This window comes from Agelaius phoeniceus, chromosome 25 (genome assembly GCF_051311805.1).
Source record: "Agelaius phoeniceus isolate bAgePho1 chromosome 25, bAgePho1.hap1, whole genome shotgun sequence".
NCBI lineage: Eukaryota > Metazoa > Chordata > Aves > Passeriformes > Icteridae > Agelaius > Agelaius phoeniceus.
The window spans coordinates 3,023,072-3,042,206 of record NC_135289.1 but is presented as its reverse complement, the minus strand read 5'-3'; the positions used below and the strand labels follow the sequence as shown (position 1 = coordinate 3,042,206).

The 19,135-nt window shown below is 55.1% G+C and overlaps 1 protein-coding gene and 1 long non-coding RNA gene across 2 annotated transcripts in view; one reads left to right on the top strand and one right to left on the bottom strand.

The window, feature by feature from the left end:
* Positions 1-2,602: 2,602 nt before the first annotated feature.
* LOC143695692 (uncharacterized) lies at positions 2,603-4,423 on the bottom strand. The gene is made up of 2 exons (XR_013185180.1): positions 3,991-4,423; positions 2,603-3,412 (listed from the first exon to the last, which is right to left on the bottom strand). It is a non-coding gene; the product is annotated as an uncharacterized LOC143695692 (long non-coding RNA).
* Positions 4,424-5,570: 1,147 nt separating this feature from the next.
* The window catches only part of LRRN2 (leucine rich repeat neuronal 2), a 19,118-nt gene continuing 5,553 nt past the window's right edge, over positions 5,571-19,135 (top strand). The window contains exon 1 of the mRNA XM_054648749.2: positions 5,571-5,858. The gene's annotated coding sequence lies outside the window, so the exon portion shown is untranslated. The remainder of the gene's footprint in view (positions 5,859-19,135) is intronic.

Genomic DNA, 19,135 nt, shown 5'->3' with positions numbered 1-19,135 from the left:
CTCCATCAAGCTCCTCTGGAATTTGGGAAATGGCTTTGGAAAGCATTCCCAGCATCCAGCTGGCTCCATAGACAGCACCAGGGCCTGATCCAAATCCATCCCCACACCCAAATTATTCCCAATAAATCCAGGGCAGATTTGGGATCACAGGATCCCTGGGAGGGAAAACACCCCATAAACCATCCCAAACTCCCCATTTTTTGCTGCTCCAGAGGTGGAGCTGAGCCCCGGAGCTGGAATTTTAGGATTTCTCCTCTAGGATCAGAATTCCTGGACTCCCACACTCCTCTTCCTCACACCCCAACCCTCTTCCCACCCTCAAGGCTTTCCCTCAGCCTAAACAAACCCGGGGATAAATAATCCGAGGATTTGGAGATGCTCAATCGCCATGGCAACCCCGCAGGCCTCCTCCTCCTCTTCCTCCTCCTCCTCCTCCTCCTTTTCCAGCCAGGAGCATTCCCAATCTCCCACTGCCTTTCCAGGGCTCCCCTGCTGGGAACTGGGGCAAACTGGGAGCAAAACCTCGTCCTGCACAGTCTGAGCCTCATCAGCCCCATCCCTCAGGATGCGCCAAAGCTGCAGAAAAACATTTCAGTGCCCCCCCAAAAAGCAGATCCCAGGCTTTTCTCCCAGTATTTTTTTGGAAATCCCAGTAATGAGCCATTCCCTGGTGAGCTGGGGCAGTGCCAGGATGGGAAGAGCAGAGCCAGGGAATGTGAGTGAGGAGAAATAAATAAATTTGGGGGTTTGTAAGCACAGTTTTGGCCTGTTTTGGTTGGGATTTATCCCCGTCCAGCCTCCAGCGAGGGTTCGTGAGGAGCCAGCAGGGCCTGGAGCTCCAGGATGGATGGGAAGGGCTGGGAAAAGGAGAGGGAGGAAGCTCTGAGAACGGGAATGGGTTGGACTGGAAGGGGCCTAAAATTCCCAGTTTAGGATTTCCAATGATCCCATTCCATGGGCAGGGACATTTCCACCATCCCAGTTTTTCCCAGCCTGGCCCTTGGACAACCCCAGGGATGGAGGAACCCCGGATTCTCTGAGAATCCCATCCCAGGGCCCCTCCCGAGGGAGGAATCCCTTCCCAAATCCCACCGCACGCCCCCGCCCCGGTTTGTGACACTCAGGTGTGTCCCCACGGCCCGCAGGGAGGGAGGGAGGGAGGGAGGGAGGGACGAGGTGGCTCCCGTTGCCATGGGAACGGTGGCACCGCCAGCGCGGGCTCTGCCGCCCACCCGGAATGTCCCCAGTGGGAAAAATGTCCCCGAGCAGGGCCCCGGGGGGAGGGAGGGAAAACAGGGCTGGGGTGAGGGGATCCCTGGGACGGTGACAGCCCCGTGATGGTGACAGTGACACCCCAGTGTCCTCTGTGACAGTGACACCCCCCTGTCCTCTGTGATGGTGACAGTGACACCCCATTGTCCCCCATGATGGTGACAGTGACACCCCCGTGATGGTGACAGTGACACCCCCCTGTCCTCTGTGACAGTGACACCCCATTGTCCCCAGTGATGGTGACAGTGACACCCCCGTGATGGTGGCAGTGGCACTTCACTGTTCCCTGTGACAGTGACACCCCAGTGTCCCCTGTAGTGGTGACATCCCCATGATGGTGACAGTGACACCCCCGTGATGGTGACAGTGACACTTCACTGTTCCCTGTGACAGTGACACCTCATTGTCCCCCATGATGGTGACAATGACACCCCATTGTTCTCTGTGACAGTGACACCCCCATGACAGTGACACCCCATTGTCCCCCATGATGGTGGCAGAGACACTCCCATGATGGTGACAGTGACACCCCATTGTTCCCTGTGACAGTGACACCCCATTGTCCCCTGTGATGGTGGCAGTGACACTCCCATGATGGTGACAGTGACACTTCACTGTTCCCTGTGACAGTGACACCCCATTGTCCCCCGTGATGGTGACAGTGACACTCCCATGATGGTGACTGACATCCCATGGCCCCAGTGACAGTGACATTCCACACTGTCTCCATTAAAAAAAAAATCCCCCACGTTACCCATAAAAATCCCCACTTTTTCCATAAAAAATCCCGCATCATCCATTAAAAATTCCCCCCCATTATCCATCAAAAATCTCCCCACATTTTCCATAAAAACCCCCCATGTTGTCCATAAAAAAACCCTTCATTTTCCATAAAAAACACCCCATGCTATCCATAAAAATACCCATGTTTTCCATTAAAAAATCCCATGTTATCCATAAATACCCCCATGTTATTCATAAAAACCCCCATGGTATCCATTAAAAAATCCCATGTTATCCATAAAAAAATCCCATGTTATCCATAAGAAGCCACCCCATGCTATCCATAATATAATCCCATGTTTTCCATAAAAAATCTCATATCCATAAAAAACCACCCATGTTATCTATAAAACAATCCCATGTTTTCCATTTAAAAATCCCATGTTATCCATAAAAAACCCTCATTATCCATTAAAAAACCCCCATGTTATCCATAAAATAAACCCCATGTTATACATAAGAAGCCACCCCATGCTATCCATAAAAAAATCCCATGTTTTCCATAAAAAATCCCATGGTATCCATAAAAAAAATCTCATTATCCATTAAAAAAAACCCCACATGTTATCTATTAAAAAAAATCCCATGTTCTCCATAAAAAATCCCATAAATGGGAGACCCTACCAGGTGTGTTCACCTCGGAATTGCTTCCCAAGGTGGATCTGAAGATGTCTGGGAATGAGGAAAGGATAAATCCCAGCACATTCCCGGTGCTGGCAGAGGGAGCCACCCCCACCTGGGCCCTAATTCCAGTTATTCCTGGTTTTTATGGGATCGGCCCTGATTTATGGGCAGCTTTTATGGCAGCCATAAAGCAGCCCCAAAATGCAGGGAATAAAGGGAGCAGAGGAACATTTCCCACCCCTGGATCATGGAAATTCCAGAGGATTCGGGGATGTGTCCATGGGAAGAAGCAGGAGGTGGGAATTTGGGGAGGCTGCTGTGATTTGGGATATTGGGGTTAAAAATGGGATTTGGGAAGGGGTGAAAATGTGGGGAATTTTTGGAATATGGGATGGGAGAGGGACAGCCCTGAATTCCTGGATTTGGGAATTCACCTCCAGCTTGAGGAAGGGGACAGGATCCCATCCCCATCCCTGCCACAGGGGTGACCATGGCCCACTCCAAATTCATGGGAATTAAACTTGGGATGGGGGAGCAGAGTTAAAACTGGAATTTGGGATGCCTGCAGGGTTCCTCCATCCATGGGGTTTTTCTGATCCAGACGGGAATTAAAAGTGCTGGATCCCTTTGTTCATCCAGGTCTGGTGGAGCTGAGCTTGGCTGAGCCTGGCTTAACCCCCTAAATCCCGTGGCTCTCCAGGAAAATTCCTCAGGGCAGCTCCCACCTCGTGTCCTAAGGGATAAAAGAACGGGAATGTCACAACCCCACACGTGTGAGAGGGAAAACCTCACTCCAGACTCCAAGATTTTCTTTTCTCCTGATTCCAGGGACCGTTTTTAACCCTTTCCCAGGGAATGTTCTCCAGGTGGATCCCGGCGCCGGCCGGGGCGAAGTGCTGGCGCAGCAGGGAGGATAAATCAGAGCCATCTCGGCTGCAATCCCACGCAATTAAAGCCTGGATCGGGATGTGCTCGGCAGCCTGAGGAGCATCTCGGGAGCCTCAGGAATTACTCAGCCTCTGCAGCAGCGCGGCAGGAGCCGGGCGAGGCCGGATGGGGCACGGACAGGGCTCCGCGACACCTGGGAGCGGCTTCTCCGTCCCCCGGGAATGCCTGGAGCATCCAAAATCCACCTGGAGGGGCTTTTCCAGGAGTTCCACAGGGATCCGGGAAATTCCAAGGGGCATTTCCCTGCCAGCCCCACAGCACAGGGCGCTGCAAACCAACCCCTGCTCCAGGTGCCCCCAGCCCTGGCAACGGGCACGGGCACCAAATCCCCCTGGAAGGGCTTTCCCAGCCCACCAAATCCACCTGGAAGGGCTTTCCCAGCCCACCAAATCCCCCTGGAAGGGCTTTCCCAGCCCACCCGGAGCTCCTCAGCAGTTTCCACAGGATGCTGACTGGATTTGGGAAAAATAAATGGGAATTTCCTCCTATGACCCAGCTCCGATTTTTCCTTTCGCTGTTGGACGATCCTGGAGGGGCCGGTGCAGCTGAGCCCCCTGACCCTGCAAAGCCCGGCTTTAGTGACGCTAAACCCGAGCCCAGCTCCCTTCAGGCGCCTGCAGAAGGGCTCTGCCGAGGGGGGGCGGGCAGGGACTCGATGCCATTGAAGTGCTGCCAATTAAATCAGGTCACTCCGAGCTCTCTGCGAGCTCTCCTCGGCGTGTGCGCGGCCCCGCTCCAGCCCCGAGCTCCAGCCCCTCTCCAACCCCGAAATCCAGCCCCAAATTCCAGCCCCGAATTCCAGCCCCGAGCTCCAGCCCCGCTCCAGCCCCGAGCTCCAGCCCCGAATTCCAGCCCCGAGCTCCAGCCCCGAGTTCCAACCCCGAGTTCCAACGCTGATCCAGCCCCAAGCCCAGCTCCAGAGCCGCTCCAGATCCAAATTCCAGCCCCGAATTCCAACCCTGATCCAGACCCCAACCCCACTCCAGCCCCGAGTTCCAACCCTGATCCAGACCCCAGCCCCACTCCAACCCCACTCCAACCCCGCTCCAGCCCCGAATTCCAGCCCCGAATTCCAACCCCGAGCTCCAACCCCGAGCTCCATCCCCGCTCCAGCCCCGCTCCGTCCCCAGCCGCGGGCGGTGGCCCTGGGAAGGAGCCAAGCCCCGGCTCCGCTCGCCAAACCGAGCGTGAAACGGGGACTCGATGGCCGCTGTCACCGCCCCCCTCCCTTCCCGAGGCCCTCTCTGTCCCTCCCCGGGGATGGGAAAGGTTTTTCTGGGATGCAAAAAATAATTCTGGGGGTGCTCTGCTGCCCGCACCCCAAACCCTGCCCTTGTCCCAGCCCCGCAGCTGCCGGTGGCAGGTCCTTGTCCCCGTGTCACGCTGGGTGTCACCGTGTGTGGGGTCTGTGTCACCCTCTGGGACCCCAGCTCTCCAGAGCAAAAGGAAGATTTTCCCCTGATTTTTCCCCAAAGTTAAGAGTCCCTGAAAATCCCTTTTTGGGCAAAACGAGCCCCTGGCAGCGCGCCCTGCTTGGGGACCGCTCTGGGGAACCCCGCGCGGTGGCCGCGCTGTCCCCTTGGGGAGGGACACGGGGCTGGCGGGGTCATCCTTGGAAATGCCGAGAAATCCCGGTGGGCAGAAGGAGATTTGGGACACAAATCCCAGATCCACCGAGTGTCCCCTTCCCCCCGCAGCCCCCGGGCTGGGCGACCCTCGGCTGCGGGGAGGGGACGGCGGTGGCGCAGCGGGAGCGCTGCGGATGCCGAGGGGCGGCTCAGCATCCCCGGGGGAGCCTTCATCCCTCGGGATCATCCCCCGGGGGAGGCCAGAGCCGCAGGGGTTAAGGCAGGAGCTGCCTCGGGTGGGTGGCACGTCGTGGCGACAAGGCTGGAGTGAGGAGGAGGAGGAGGATTGGGGAGGGAGGGGAGAAGGGAGGAGAGGGAGGAGGAGGAAGAGGAGGGGGAGCGGGGACTGTGCGGCTGCGAAGGCGCCGGGCGAGCCAAGGGTGAGGAGCTCTCCCCGCCGCCTCCAGCCTTGAGGGTCAGCGTGGCCGGAGGGTCCTGCTGGCCCTGTCCCCGTCCTAAGCGACAAGGACAGACCCCGCCGGCGGTGACAGTTCCGGAGCCACCCGGCCTTTTGTCTGCCAGCCGAGCCAGATGTGCGGGCAGCTGTGGCGGGGGGCGGCAGGCGGTGACAGCGGCGCCGGGGGACGCGGACAGACGCGGAGGGTGAGTTGGGGGCCACCGCCGTGGTTTGGGGTTTTTGGGCCGGGGGTGACTTTGGGGGGGCTCCTGAGCGCTGCAGCACCGAGCCGGCGCCTCGGCGGCTCGCTCGAGGTTGTTTTTTTTCCCATTCCAGAGCTTTGCTCTCCCTGCTCGCTGCTGGATTTGAGGAGAAATGGTGCGTTTGGAAATAAAGGGGGTGGGGAAAAAAAAACAGGGGGAAAAAACCAGGGAATGGACGGAGAGCGGCGCTCCGGGAGGGGATGAAGGGACGGGAGGAAGACAGGGATGGCTCCCGGGTCCAGCGGGGAGGGAGCTGCATTCCCGCTCCTGGAAACTCCTCCGGGATCGAGCGGATCCAGGCCCCGGCGCGGGTGGGAGCGGGGGTGAGGGCGGCGGGGCCGGGGGTGATGCGCTGGTCACGGAGCCGCCGGCGGGGCCGGGATCCAGGGATGCCGGCAGGATGCGATCCAGGCGGGAGCGGCGCTTCCCGGGCATTAACCCCTCGGTGCCCGAGCGACGCGGAAAATGTGACGGGAGGGACGTTGGGTGTGAAATAGAGAAACAATGCGGTCCTTGGGGCTCCTGGCCAGCCCTCCTTCACCTGCTCGGCCACCCCAGGGAGGGGACAGCCGGCCGAGGAGGATGGGACAGCAAAGGTGATGGCAAAGGACGCGTCGGGAACAGCCGCGCTGACATTTTGGTGTCATTTTAATGTCATTTTCCTGCTTTCTGTGCCGGTGCCGTGTTTACCTCTCTCCGCTGCCCAGCCCTGCCCCTCCCCGCCGCGGCTGCACCCGCCCGCAGTGCCCGGGTCCCTGTGCCAGCGCCCAGCCCTGCCCAGGTCCCTGTGCCAGCGCCCAGCCCTGCCCGGAGTCGTGCCCAGCCCTGCCCGGGTCCCTGTGCCAGCGCCCAGCGCTCCCCAGGGCCGTGCCCAGCGCTCCCCGGGGCCGTGCCCAGCCTTGCCCGGGGCCGTGCCCAGCCCAGCCCAGAGAGCCCCGGGGCGATCCCCGGAGCCGCTCCGGGAAAGGGCTCGGGGCCGGCAGGGACCCCGCGCTCCGTGTGCGGCTGAGCCAGCGCTGCCCTCGCCGCTCCCCGTGCTCAGCCCGGCCCTGGCTTCTCCCAGAGCCTGGAAAAAGGGATTGGAGGCGCCCAGGAGGAGCGGGAGAAGCTCTGGGCACGCAGGGCCGGTCCCAGCGGGAGCCCGGAGGGGCGCGGGGGGCCGGGAGGAGCCGCCGGGAGCGGCATTCCCAGGAATGCTGTGCCTGGAGCTGCAGGTGGGCGCTGCCATCGCCATCCGCTTCCCCCAGCCTGGATGCGCCGAGGCTGTGGCAGCTCCGGAGCCACGCGCGGGTGCCACCTCTGTCCCCTCCTGTGTCCCCTGTGTGTCCCACCCCTGTCCCCTCCTCGGGACGCGGCGCTGGTGCCGAGCCAGGAGCCAGCCCTGCCTTTCCCGGAGCCCCGATCCTGCAGCCTGGGTGCGGGCAGAGCCCCTGGAAAAGCTGGGATGGGAATGGCTCATCCCTGCCTCCCTCAGGCCCGGCCTGCGGTGGCGGGAGGTGGCTCGGGACAAGATTCCCTGTCCTGGGGATTGTCCCGGGATGTCCCTCAGGTCACTCCAGGGACATGGGGCAGCATCTCCCGGCTCCAGCCCGGGCTCCCTGTGCTGGAGGATGCTGATCCCGCCCTGCTGAGGCTTTTCCTGGCATTCCCGGCTCTCTGTGTCCCCTCTGCGGGCAGTGGGAGCGGCTTCGTCACCTGTGGCACCGCTGGAAGTGGCGGAGCAGGATCGGGATCTGAGGGCCAGGCTTGGCCTCTGCTCCTCGGCTGTTCCCAACCCCTTCCTTTGGCTGGGATCTCTCCCCCGAATCCCAACCCTTCCCTTTGGCTGGGATCTCTTCCCATTCCCAACCTTTCCCTTTGGCTGGGATCTCTCCCCCCAATCCCAACTCTTCCCTTTGCCTGGGATCTCTCCTCCCATTCCCAACCCTTCCCTTTAGCTGGGATCTCTCTTCCCAATCCCAACCCTTCCCTTCGTCTGGGATCTCTCTTCCCAATCCCAACCCTTCCCTTTGGCTGGGATCTCTCCCCCCATTCCCAACCCTTCCCTTTGGCTGAGATCTCTCTTCTCATCCCAGAGGAAAACCGGGAGCTGAGCCGTGCCCAGAGCCCGTGGTATTCCCCTGGCACAGGGAAAAGGGCCGGGAATTCTGCAGGACCCCGATCCAGCCCCATCCCGACCCCATCCGGGCTCAGCGGGGCTGCAGGAATTCTCTTTTCCCAAAACCGCGGGCGTTGAGCTGGAATTGCCCCCTCGGGGGTTCAGAGGAGCTGTTCCCATTCCCACGGAATCTCAGATTCCCACGGAATTCAGATTCCAGAGGTGGAGCAGGACTCCTGCAGCCCTGCCCAGCCCCGGCTCCTTCTCCTGAAGCCCAGGGATCATCCCCGCTCCTGCTTTCAGCTGGAAAAACACTTCCCTGACGTTTAGGGCCGTGTTCCTGGATTTCCTGGCTAGGACAGGGCTTGGGGGGATGCTGGGAATGCCCAGAGCTGGTGCAGGGGAGGTTGGGAATTCCACCTGAGCAGGTGAATCCCAAACACGAGGCTCTGCCCCTTTATTCCCAGATTTCCTCCTGGATCCCCCTGCTCATCAATGCCTCTTCCCTTCCCTGGGAGATCCCGTGGGATAACATTCCTGATGTCCCAAAAGGACACAAAAATTCGTCAACACCCCCTGTTTTGATCCCAAATCCCTTCTCCAGGACATGAAGGAGCAGTTCCCACTGTCTGTTCCCAATCCCAAGGTTCCAGCCCCTGGAATGAGGGCTGGGATCTCTCCCTCTCCCATGACTTTGGTTTTATGGGATTATTCCCAAGGGAATAATTCCCGGCCCAGCTCAGGAAGGAGAATCCCAATCCCAGCTGCTGCTTCCTGCCAGGGCACCGGGATAAGCAGGAAAATGGGATGAGTTCAAAACCCCTGAAATTTGGGGGCGTTCCCTGTGGATAAAGCCCAGCACCGGGATTTTTGGGGTGGAATTTTGGGATTGGGATCGCTGCTCCTGAGTGGGGGGATAAACCTGGATAAACCTGGCAACTTCCAGCATCCATTTATGCAGGACCCTGGCAGCCTCTGGAATTCCCAGCAGCATTCCAGGCCATCCATTCATTTATGGAAGGCTTTGGAAAAGGTGGATCCAGCAGCTGAATTTTAGGATTTTTTGGGAAAAATCACCTCGGGAGCCTTTGCTGTCCTCTCTTCATCCAACCAGGAGTTCTTGGGGATCATTGCCATGAAATTCCCACAGATTCCAAGGTGGGATAGGGGCTGGAAAACCCCCTCCAAATGCTGGCAGTGGGAGCTGTTTGCAAACACTCGGGAAAAGCAGGAATTGTGCGGCGGCTCCGTTTGGAGCGCGATCCCGGGCAACAAATAAATATGGGAAAAATTGGGATCCGTTCCCAGACAATTCACAAAGGCCTTAATTGGGACTGAAGTCTGGGGCTCTTCTCACCCAGACTGGATCCATAAATTATTCAGGATAAATTATTTGGGATAAATTATTCGGGATCAGTTATTCACCAGCTCCGCTTGGAATTAAGGCTGGGTTTTCCCCCTCCAGGAATAATCCTGGATCTTCCTGACCCTCTCCAGGCTCCAGAGTCTCCCAGTCTCTGTTAAAAATCCCATTTTTAGTGGAATTGAGAATGATCCTAACAAAAATAATCAATCCCAAATAATCAATTTTGAGGGTTGGTGCTTTGTCCTTCCCAGTGGCCAAAATGAGGAGAATCCAGGCTGGGAAAAAAATTGGGGTTTTTTGGGAAGAGAGAGGATTTAATAAGGAATTTTAAATGAGGAATTTGGAATCAGCAGGAAAAGGGGTTTTGCATCTTAACCATCTTTTCCCAAAGGATCAGAGCAGCCAGCTCCAGATCTTTTTTAGGAAGGAAAAGAAGCAGCTTTGCTTCCCTGATTCCCAGCAGGACCTTTGGGAATAGAGACGGGGGGAAAAGCATTAAAAATACAAATTCTACCTGGAAAAAGGGGGAAAAAAGGGATTTTTATGATCCATTAAAAATCTACCAATTTGGTTTGTGCCAGGAGAACCTTTGCCAAAGCTTTTCCATCGTGTGGTTGTTGCCCTTTCCAGGATGATCCTTAAATTTCAAGGAATATTTTGGCTGCTCCAAGCGGCGTTTGACGCCTCATCAAAGCCTCTCCCTCGCCTTGAATTCCCAAAAAAAAAAAAAAAGGAAATGGGGCGGTGGCTTTAAAATCCCGATTTGCAAATTCCTGCAGAGCCGAGTTTTTTCCAGGAATGTTTGGATTCCCATGGAAAATTATGAGCTCGGTCCCGTTTCTGAGTCACTTTTCCCAACTCCCACGAGCTCCCGGCATTGGTTGTCCAAATCCCGGCTCTGGGAAGCTCCAGCATTCCTGAATTCCTGGAGCTCGGCGGGATTCATCCCTTTGGAAGCAGCCAGGGGCGGGATCAGGGTCAGTCCTTCAGAATTGCAGGGTCCTGAATTTCCATCCACGCTGGAATTCCCTTTCCATGGAATTCTTGTTTAAAAAAAAAAAAAGGGATTTCAGGGGCATTTCCCAGCTGTTTTTAGTAATTTCTTGGCTCCTTTTTTTCCCAGTAAAATCCTCTAGGGCAGGGTTGTCCTCCCTGGCTTGGCCATGGATTTTTCCAGTTTTCCTGGAATTCCCAAGATGCTGAAAAGATGGGAGAGCAGGAATTTCTCCTGCTATGCCCACACTCGTGTTGGGAAACGGATTTGGGAGATGGATTTGGGAGATGGATTTGGTTCCATCACCAGCCCTCAAGGTCTATGGGGACAGGGATCATCTTTTCCTGCTGCATTTTCCAGGTTTTCCTGTTTCTTGGTGCAGAATCCCTGGAAACTGAGGGATTTTTCCATGGGAATGAGGGGGATGAGGAACAGCTGGGATGTTCCTTGGCTCTCTGAAGCTTTTCCTTCCTGCTCCAGGGCCATTCCAGCTCCAGCAGTGTTTGAGCTCACCCTGGCCCATCCCAGTTTTCCCTCCGTGGATAAATTCCCTTTTCCCTCCTCTCCCAGCTCTCAGTGGGATGATTTCATTCCAGATGAGCTGGAAATGGAATTTACCGGGAATCAGGGAGGGTTTTTCCACCCGGTGGGCACAGGGCGGGGGGGATGTGCCGGATCCACATCCCGCTGGAAAATCCCTCTCGGGGAGCGCCGGGAGAGGCTCAGCCCCCAAAATTCCATAAAACCAGCGCTGCTCCGTCCCCTGCCCGGCTCCAGCGGGATTTGCCTCCATCCCACGGATCCGCTCCGTGCCCGGGGAGGGGCTGAGGCAGCCCCGGAGCCCTGCCTGGCAGTTGCCATGGCAACCGTAGGTTTTCCCTAGGATTCCTAATGACTCCTTGGCATCCGCACCGATCCGCGGCTTTTTTTGGGATGCTGGGGGTTGTTCCCCTTCCTTGGCGGGGCTGGATCCGCTTGAAAAGCCTGGATTTGGTCTTTTCCCCGTTTTTTGGTTTGTTGTTTTTTTTTTTTTTTTTTTTTTTTTTTTTTTTTTTTACTGCTGGAGCTTCCCTCCTTCCTGCCCTGACCTGCAGCCAGCGATTCCAGACTTGGAATTTGTTGGGAATTGGGAGCTGGGCCGCCTCGGGCTGTCCCCTGGCAGCAGGACCTCGTGTCCTTGTGGAATTCCAGGGTCCTTGTGGAATTCCAGATTCCAGAGGCCCTGGAGGCTGCAGGGATCCAGGGATCCCCAGGGCGGGATCGGCTCCTCCAGGAGAATCCTGGATCCTGCAGACACATCTGGGATGTGATTCCAAGGGCTTTGGTCATTCCAGGCCTCTCTGGCATCCAAGGAGGCCGGAATGCTCCAGGAGAAAACCAGGGAGAGGCTTCCATGGGATTGGGAATGGCTCTGATCCCAGGGCGCTCCCACAGGTGCCACCCGGAGCTGGAATTCCGTGGGAGCAGCCCTGGGGCTCTCCCTGCTCTTTGTGAACCCATCCCGGCACCCATTCCCGACTCTGCAATTCCCTGGAATTGCTGCCCCATCCCTGCCTCCCAGATTCATCCACAGATGGAGACACAAAAAGCTGGAAGTGGGAAGGGCCTGGCAGAGTGAGATTCCCTCTTCTCCAGTGAGATTCCCTCTTCTCCAGCAGAACTCCCAGTTCTCCAGTGAGATTCCTTGTTCTACAGTGAGATTTCCAGTTCTTCAGCAGAATTCCCAGTTCTTCAAGGAGATTCCTGGTTCTCCAGCAAAATTCCTAGTTCTCCAGTGAAATTCCTGGTTCTCCAGTGAGATTCCCAGTTCTCCAGCGAGATTCCCAGTTCTCCAGTGAGATTCCCAGTTCTTCAGCAGAATTCCCAGTTCTCCAGGGAGATTCCTGGTTCTCCAGCAGAATTCCCGGTTCTCCAGCAGAATTCCCAGTTCTCCAGTGGAATTCCCAGTTCTCCACTGAGATTCCCTGCTCTCCACCCCTCTCCAGCCCCTTCCCTGTGCAGCATTCCCACCCGCAGCAAACATCACTGAGCCACAGGAATATTTTTCCCAGCCACAGGAACCTCTGGAGAAACCACAGGAGCACTCGCTCCATGAGTTCCGTTTTAATCCCACCCAGGGAACCATTGAACCATTCCCATTGTTTTATTTTTCACTTTCAATAACCTGGATTTCCGCTCCCGGCCCTCCCTCCCTGCCCGGGGGAAGCTGAAGGAGCCTGGATTTATCCCTCCAGAGGGAATCCCACATCAGCACCAGGCTCCAGGAATATTTCTTCCCAAAAAAACCCCAGAGGGGCCGCGCTCCCGGCCATTCCCAGCCTCTGGATCTGGGGGCTGGGAGGTTTCCACCCAGTCCAGGATCCTGGAATGCCAGGAGCCACCTTCTCCAGCTGGAAAACTGCTGATTGTTTGGGATCTACTCCCCAGCCCGTGTCCTTTGGATCCCACAATTCATGGAAAACCACGGGGATTTGGGAGCTCAAATCCTTTGACGTTCCCAGGAACTCAAATCTTTTGACATTCCCTGGAGCTCAAATCCTGTGACATTCCCGGACATTCCTGTCCCCATCCCACTGCCCTTGGAACGGGGGGGGGGGAGGTTTGGGGGGAGCTGCTCTGCAAATGAGGCGGCGTTAATGAGGAATTAATTATCGATCGTTCCAGATCCGCTGGGAAGGTCACAGGGAATGACACAGCAGCGTCCCTGCTGTGCCCTGCATGGAGCAGCGCTCCAAAATTCCAATTTTATGGAATTCTGGGGGGCTGAGCCCTTCCCTGAGCTCCCAGAGAGGGATTTTCCAGCAGGATGTGGATCCTGAGCATTCCCTCTGCACCCATGGGATGGAAAAACCCGGCCTGATCCTGGCAAAATCCCACAGCTCCTTTAGGGAATGGGATGGGATGGGATGGGATGGGATGGGAGTCCTGGTGTTTCCCACCAGGTGACATCCATTGTCTGATCCATTCCCAGTCCATTCCCTATCCATGCTCAATCCACTTCCAATCCATTCCTGATGCACTTCCAGTCCATGTCTGATCCATTCCTGATCCATTCCCATTCCTGATCCATTCCCAGTCCATTCCTGATCCATTCCCTATCCATTTCCAATCCATTCCTGATCCATTTCCAATCCATCCCTGATCCATTCCTGATCCATTCCCATTCCTGATCCATTCCCATTCCTGATCCATTCCCAATCCATTCCCAATCCATTCCTGATCCATTCCTGATCCATTCTCGATCCAGGCCCCACCTGGGAGCCAGCACAATTAACTCCCCCAATCTGCAGAGCCATCAGAACAATTAACTCTCACTAATTGCAATTGTCATCTCGCTCCCGTTTTAATTTACCCTAATGAAGGCTCAGTGATCCCGTGCTGCTCCCGAGGCCCCTCTGGCATCCCCGGCCCTTTTCCCGGGAATTTCACCGTGGATTCCCGGTGGGTTCCGGATCCCAGAGCTGATAAAAGTTTAATTTAAGGGGTTGTGTCCGTGCATGTCACAGCCTGTCAGCCCAGCTCCCCTTTGTCACCAAACCGCCCCGGGATGTCCAGGGAATCCTGAACATTTTTTGGGATTCCTCCTTGGGAACCCTGGATCTCTCTGGGATGCTCAGGGGATCCTGGATCTCTCTGGGATGCTCAGGAAATCCCAAACTTTTCCTGGGATGTTCAGGGCATCCCAAACCTCTCTGGGATGCTCAGGAGATCCTGGATCTCTGGGATTCTCAGGGGATCCTGGATCTCTCTGTCTCTCTGTGGGATTCTCAGGGGATCCTGGATCTCTCTGTGGGATTCTCAGGGGATCCTGGATCTCTCTGTGGGATTCTCAGGGAATCCTGGATCTCTCTGGGATGCTCAGGGGATCCTGGATCTCTCTGTGGGATTCTCAGGGGATCCTGGATCTCTCTGTCTCTCTGTGGGATTCTCAGGGGATCCTGGATCTCTCTGGGATGCTCAGGAGATCCTGGATCTCTCTGTGGGATTCTCAGGGAATCCTGGATCTCTCTGTGGGAATGTCGGGGGCTCCCAGTTCCCAGTGCAGGGACTGGAGCAGCGCTGATCGCAGAATTCCCCAAAATCTGGAAGCAAATTCCATTTGGAAGCTTTCCCTGGAACCCTCAGCAACGGCTTCGAGAGGCTGAAGGGCTCTAAATTATCCCTGAGGAAGGAGATCCTGGGAATGGCTCAGGAAAAACGAGGCAGGAATGGCCAGGAAAGGTGTGGGGCAGGAGGGGAATATTTGGGATATTCTGGGAATGCACCTGTGACCTCTCCTGCCTGGATAGGAAGGGGCTGGATCGGGAAATTCCATGGAATTCTGTGTGGGAGGAAAACCGAGCCAAGGCTCTGCAAATCATAAAAAAAAAAAAAAAAGAGATGGCAGGAAGATAAATGCCCCAAAATCAGCTTTTTCCTCCTTCCCCGCCCCATTTCTGCCTGGAATGTTCTTATTTGCTGTTGGAAACGTGGGATTTGGGAACGGGGATATCTGCAGGCACAGCCGGAGTTCAGCTCCTGCTGCAGCCTGGAGCTGCTGCCAGGAGCTGGAGCTGCTCCCAAAAATACAGAAATACAGAGAGCTCCAGCCCAGCACGGCCTGGAGGGGGTGAAAAACCTGGATTTTCCAGAGGGAAAGACAATCCAGGTGAAATTCCATCTCCCCAGCCCCGGATTTCTCCAGGGGCAGAGCTCAGCCAGCTTTTTCCCCCCATGGAATTTGGGCAATTCCAAATGCTCCAGGTAAACCCCATGGCCTGAGGCTCAGGGATAAAACGAGATGGCCCCGGGGCTGAAAATCATGGATTTGAGACTTCTTGTCTGAAAATCATGGATTTGAGGCTTCCTGGTTGAAAATCATGGATTTGAGACTTCTTGTCTGAAAATCACAGATTTGAGGCTTCCTGGCTGAAAATCAGGAAAATCTTTCTGGTTGAAAATCATGGATTTGAGGCTTCTTGTCTGAAAATCACGGATTTGAGGCTTTCTGGTTGAAAATCGTGATTTTGAGGCTTCCTGGTTGAAAATCATGGATTTGAGACTTCCTGGTTGAAAATTGTGATTTTGAGGCTTCCTGGTTGAAAATCGTGGATTTGAGGCTTTCTGGTTGAAAATCATGGATTTGAGGCTTCCTGGTTGAAAATCATGGATTTGAGGCTTCTGGGCTGAAATTCCCTGGGGATTTATGAACTTTTGGAAAGGCCAAACTCCAAAAGCTGAATTTTGGAGAAGGGACCCAGCCCAGGGACCTGAGCATCTCCTCAGCCTCCGAAGCTCCCTTGGGACGGGATGTGCGATCCTTAGGGAATGACCGTGGCATCCAAATCCCTCTGGAACGTGCAGTTCGTGGCCGGGAGGGCCAAATCCTGCCCCCTTTTTCCAGGCTGGAATCTGAGCCTGGATTGGGGAAGCCGCGGGAACCTTTGGGAGCGTTTGGAGGGGGAAAACCACAACAAAAAACAACAATTCCAGAGCCGAGACAATTCCAGAGCCAGGGCAACAATTCCAAGGCTGGGAGCGCCCGGATGAGCACACCAGGCTGATTTCCCAGCCCTCCTCATTAAAATCCAGCCGGAGAGAGGCAGAGGAGCACCGAGATAAGAGAAAAGAGGCGGCTGCTGCCCCCGAGCCCTTCGCTGCTCCTGGCTGCGTTTTTATCTCCTGGCTGCCTCCCAGACAGGCAGGAAGAACGGGAATCACAGCCCTCCCTGCTCGCGGAGATGCAGGAGGATGGGGGAAAAAGAAATAAAAATCCCATCCCTGTGCACAAAACAAGGATTGAGTGAGGGGAGAAATCGCTGGAAAAGGGAGTTTGGAGCGGATTCTGCCCATCCCGGTGGCTCCAAACCCTGTCCAGCCTGGCCTTGGACTCTTCCAGGGCGGGGAAAGCTGTGCCAGGGCCTGGCTGCCCTCACAGGGAGGGATTTATTCCCAAAATCCCGTTTAAACCCACCCTCCTTCTGCTGGGAAAAGCTCCAAGGAAACGCTCCCAAAGCCGCTGTTCCCGAGCAAAATTCCCGGCTCAGACCTCGGCAGGGACTTTGCCGGGTGTTCCCTGAGTCGTGGAAATGGTTTTTTAGGGAATAACATCCCGAAATGGCAGCTGGAGGCTGCTGCGAGGGACACAGGGTGGGGACATCGCTGTCCCATGCCGTGTCACCCTCGGGGGTGGCGTTGGGTTTAGGGGGGTGGAGATGCTGGAAAGGGGTTGGGAATGGCCTGGTATCCCAGGAAAACCCTCGTGTTTCAGGAAAACTCGCACATTCCAGGAAGAGCCTGGTATCCCAGGAAAACCCTCGTGTTTCAGGAAAACTCGCATATTCCAGGAAGAGCCCGGTATCCCAGGAAAACCTTCCCATCCCAGAAACTGCCTGGTAAATCCAGGAAAACTCTCATATTCCGGGAATAGCCTCGTATCTCAGGAAAACCCTCCCATCCCAGGAAAACTTCCATATTCCAGGAACATCTTCCCATCCTGGGAAAAGCCTCGTATCCCAGGAAAAACCCTCAGATTCCAGGAAAACTTTCATATTCCAGCAACACCTTCCCATCCCAGGAAAACTTCCATATTCCAGGAACATCTTCCCATCCTGGGAAAAGCCTCGTATCCCAGGAAAAACCCTCAGATTCCAGGAAAACTTTCATATTCCAGCAACACCTTCCCATCCCAGGAAAACTTCCATATTCCAGGAACATCTTCCCATCCCGGGAAAAGCCTCGGAACCCAGGAAAAACCCTCAGATTCCAGGAAAACTTCCATATTCCAGCAACACCTTCCCATCCCAGGAAAACTTCCATATTCCAGGAACACCTTCCCATCCCGGGAAAAGCCTCGGAACCCAGGAAAAACCCTCATATTCCAGGAAAAATTTCATATTCCAGCAACACCTTCCCATCCCAGGAAAACTTCCATATTCCAGGAACACCTTCCCATCCCGGGAAAAGCCTCGTATCCCAGGAAAAACCCTCATATTCCAGGAAAACTTCCATATTCCAGGAACACCTTCCCATCCCGGGAAAAGCCTCGTATCCCAGGAAAAACCCTCAGATTCCAGGAAAACTTTCATATTCCAGCAACATCTTCCCATCCTGGGAAAAGCCTCGGAACCCAGGAAAAACCCTCATATTCCAGGAAAACTTCCATATTCCAGCAACACCTTCCCATCCCATAAAAACCCTCCCATTCCGGCAACATCCACCTCGGGAACACCCACCCCGAGCGCCAAACCCCGCGGAATTTCTGCGGACACCCCGGAGGCACGGAGTGTTCCCTGCGGCAGCTCCTCAGTCCCTTCTCCCATCTCCGGGCCGGGGCTCCGGGAGCTCGGGGTTTCCATGGAGCCGCGGCGGCCGCGGGGCTCAGCCCGGGCATACAGATGAGGGGCGAGCGGGGGCGGTTGCCACGGAGCCGGCGACATTCGGGGCCCTTCGTGCCTCTGTTTATTCCTCCTTTGTCCCTTGATTTGTTTCTTCTTTGTCCCTTGATTTGTTTCTTCTGTTAAAAATAGGTTAGGAAACTAACAGCACACGCTTAAGAATTATCAACTATTTTACAACAGTTTCTAACCTATTTTTAATGCTTCTTTGTCCCTCTATTTATTTCTCCTTTGTCCCTTTATTTATTTCTTGTCCCTTAATTTCTTCCTTTTATTTATTTCTTCCTTTTATTTATTTCTCCTTTTATTTATTTCTCCTTTTATTTTTTTCTCCTTTTATTTATTTCTCCTTTTATTTATTTCTCCTTTTCCGTTGTATTTCTCCTTTGTCCTTTTTTATTCCTCATTTTTGTCCTTTCACTTCTCTTTTGTCCCTTTATTTTCTCCTTTTTCCTCGTATTTGTCCTTTCCCGCTGTATTTCTCATTTTTCCTTGTATTTCTCCTTTATCCCTGTATTTCTCCTCTTTCCCTGTATTTATTCCTTCTTCATCCTTTTAATTTTTTTTTTTTGTCCCTTTTTATTTCTCCTCCTTCCCTTCCTTTCTCCGTTCATTTTCCCTGCCAAGTTCCCAGCCAGGAGATTCTCTCATGAGGGAGGCGCCGTTCCCACTCCAGGCTTTGCTCGGAGTTGGGAGATGCTGGGGAGTCCCAGTTCCCTGTTTCAGTTGGATTTGGGGATGAAATCCCTGCTTGGGAGGAGCTGGGATGGAATTCCCAGAGAATCCGTGGTTGCTCCATCCCTGGGAGTGTCCCAGGCCAGGCTGGAAAACCCTGGGATCGTGGAGAAGCTGAAAGAGATGGAGAAGCTGGAGTAGCTGGAGAAGCCAGGAAAGATGGAGAAAATGGAGAAAATTGAAAAGCTGGGGAAGCCAGGGAAGATGGAAAAACTGGAGAAGCGAGAGAAGTTGGAGAAGCTGGAGAAAATGGGGAAAATGGTGAAGGCAGAGAAGCTGGGGAAGATGGATAATCCAGAGAAGATGGAGAAGCTGGGGAATCCGGGGAATCCAGAGAAGATGGAGAAGCTGAAGAATCCAGGGAATCCAGAGAAGACGGAGAATCTGGAGAAGCTGGAGGGCAGCTCCCAGCTGAGCTTGTTCCAAATCTCCCTCTGCCAAGTCCCAGGAGCCGTCCTGGGAGCTGCCACCCCTTGGGAATGTCACACTCAGGACCGGCAGTGACAGCAGACAGGGCCACCCTGTCCCCACCAGGCTGGAGGTGCCACCAGCCCTGCAGGAATTCCAGGAGCTGCTTCCCAGGCACAGCGGGATCAGCCCCACCCTTTCCTGGGATTTTCCCCCCTCAGCAGGGATCACTCATTGCTAAAG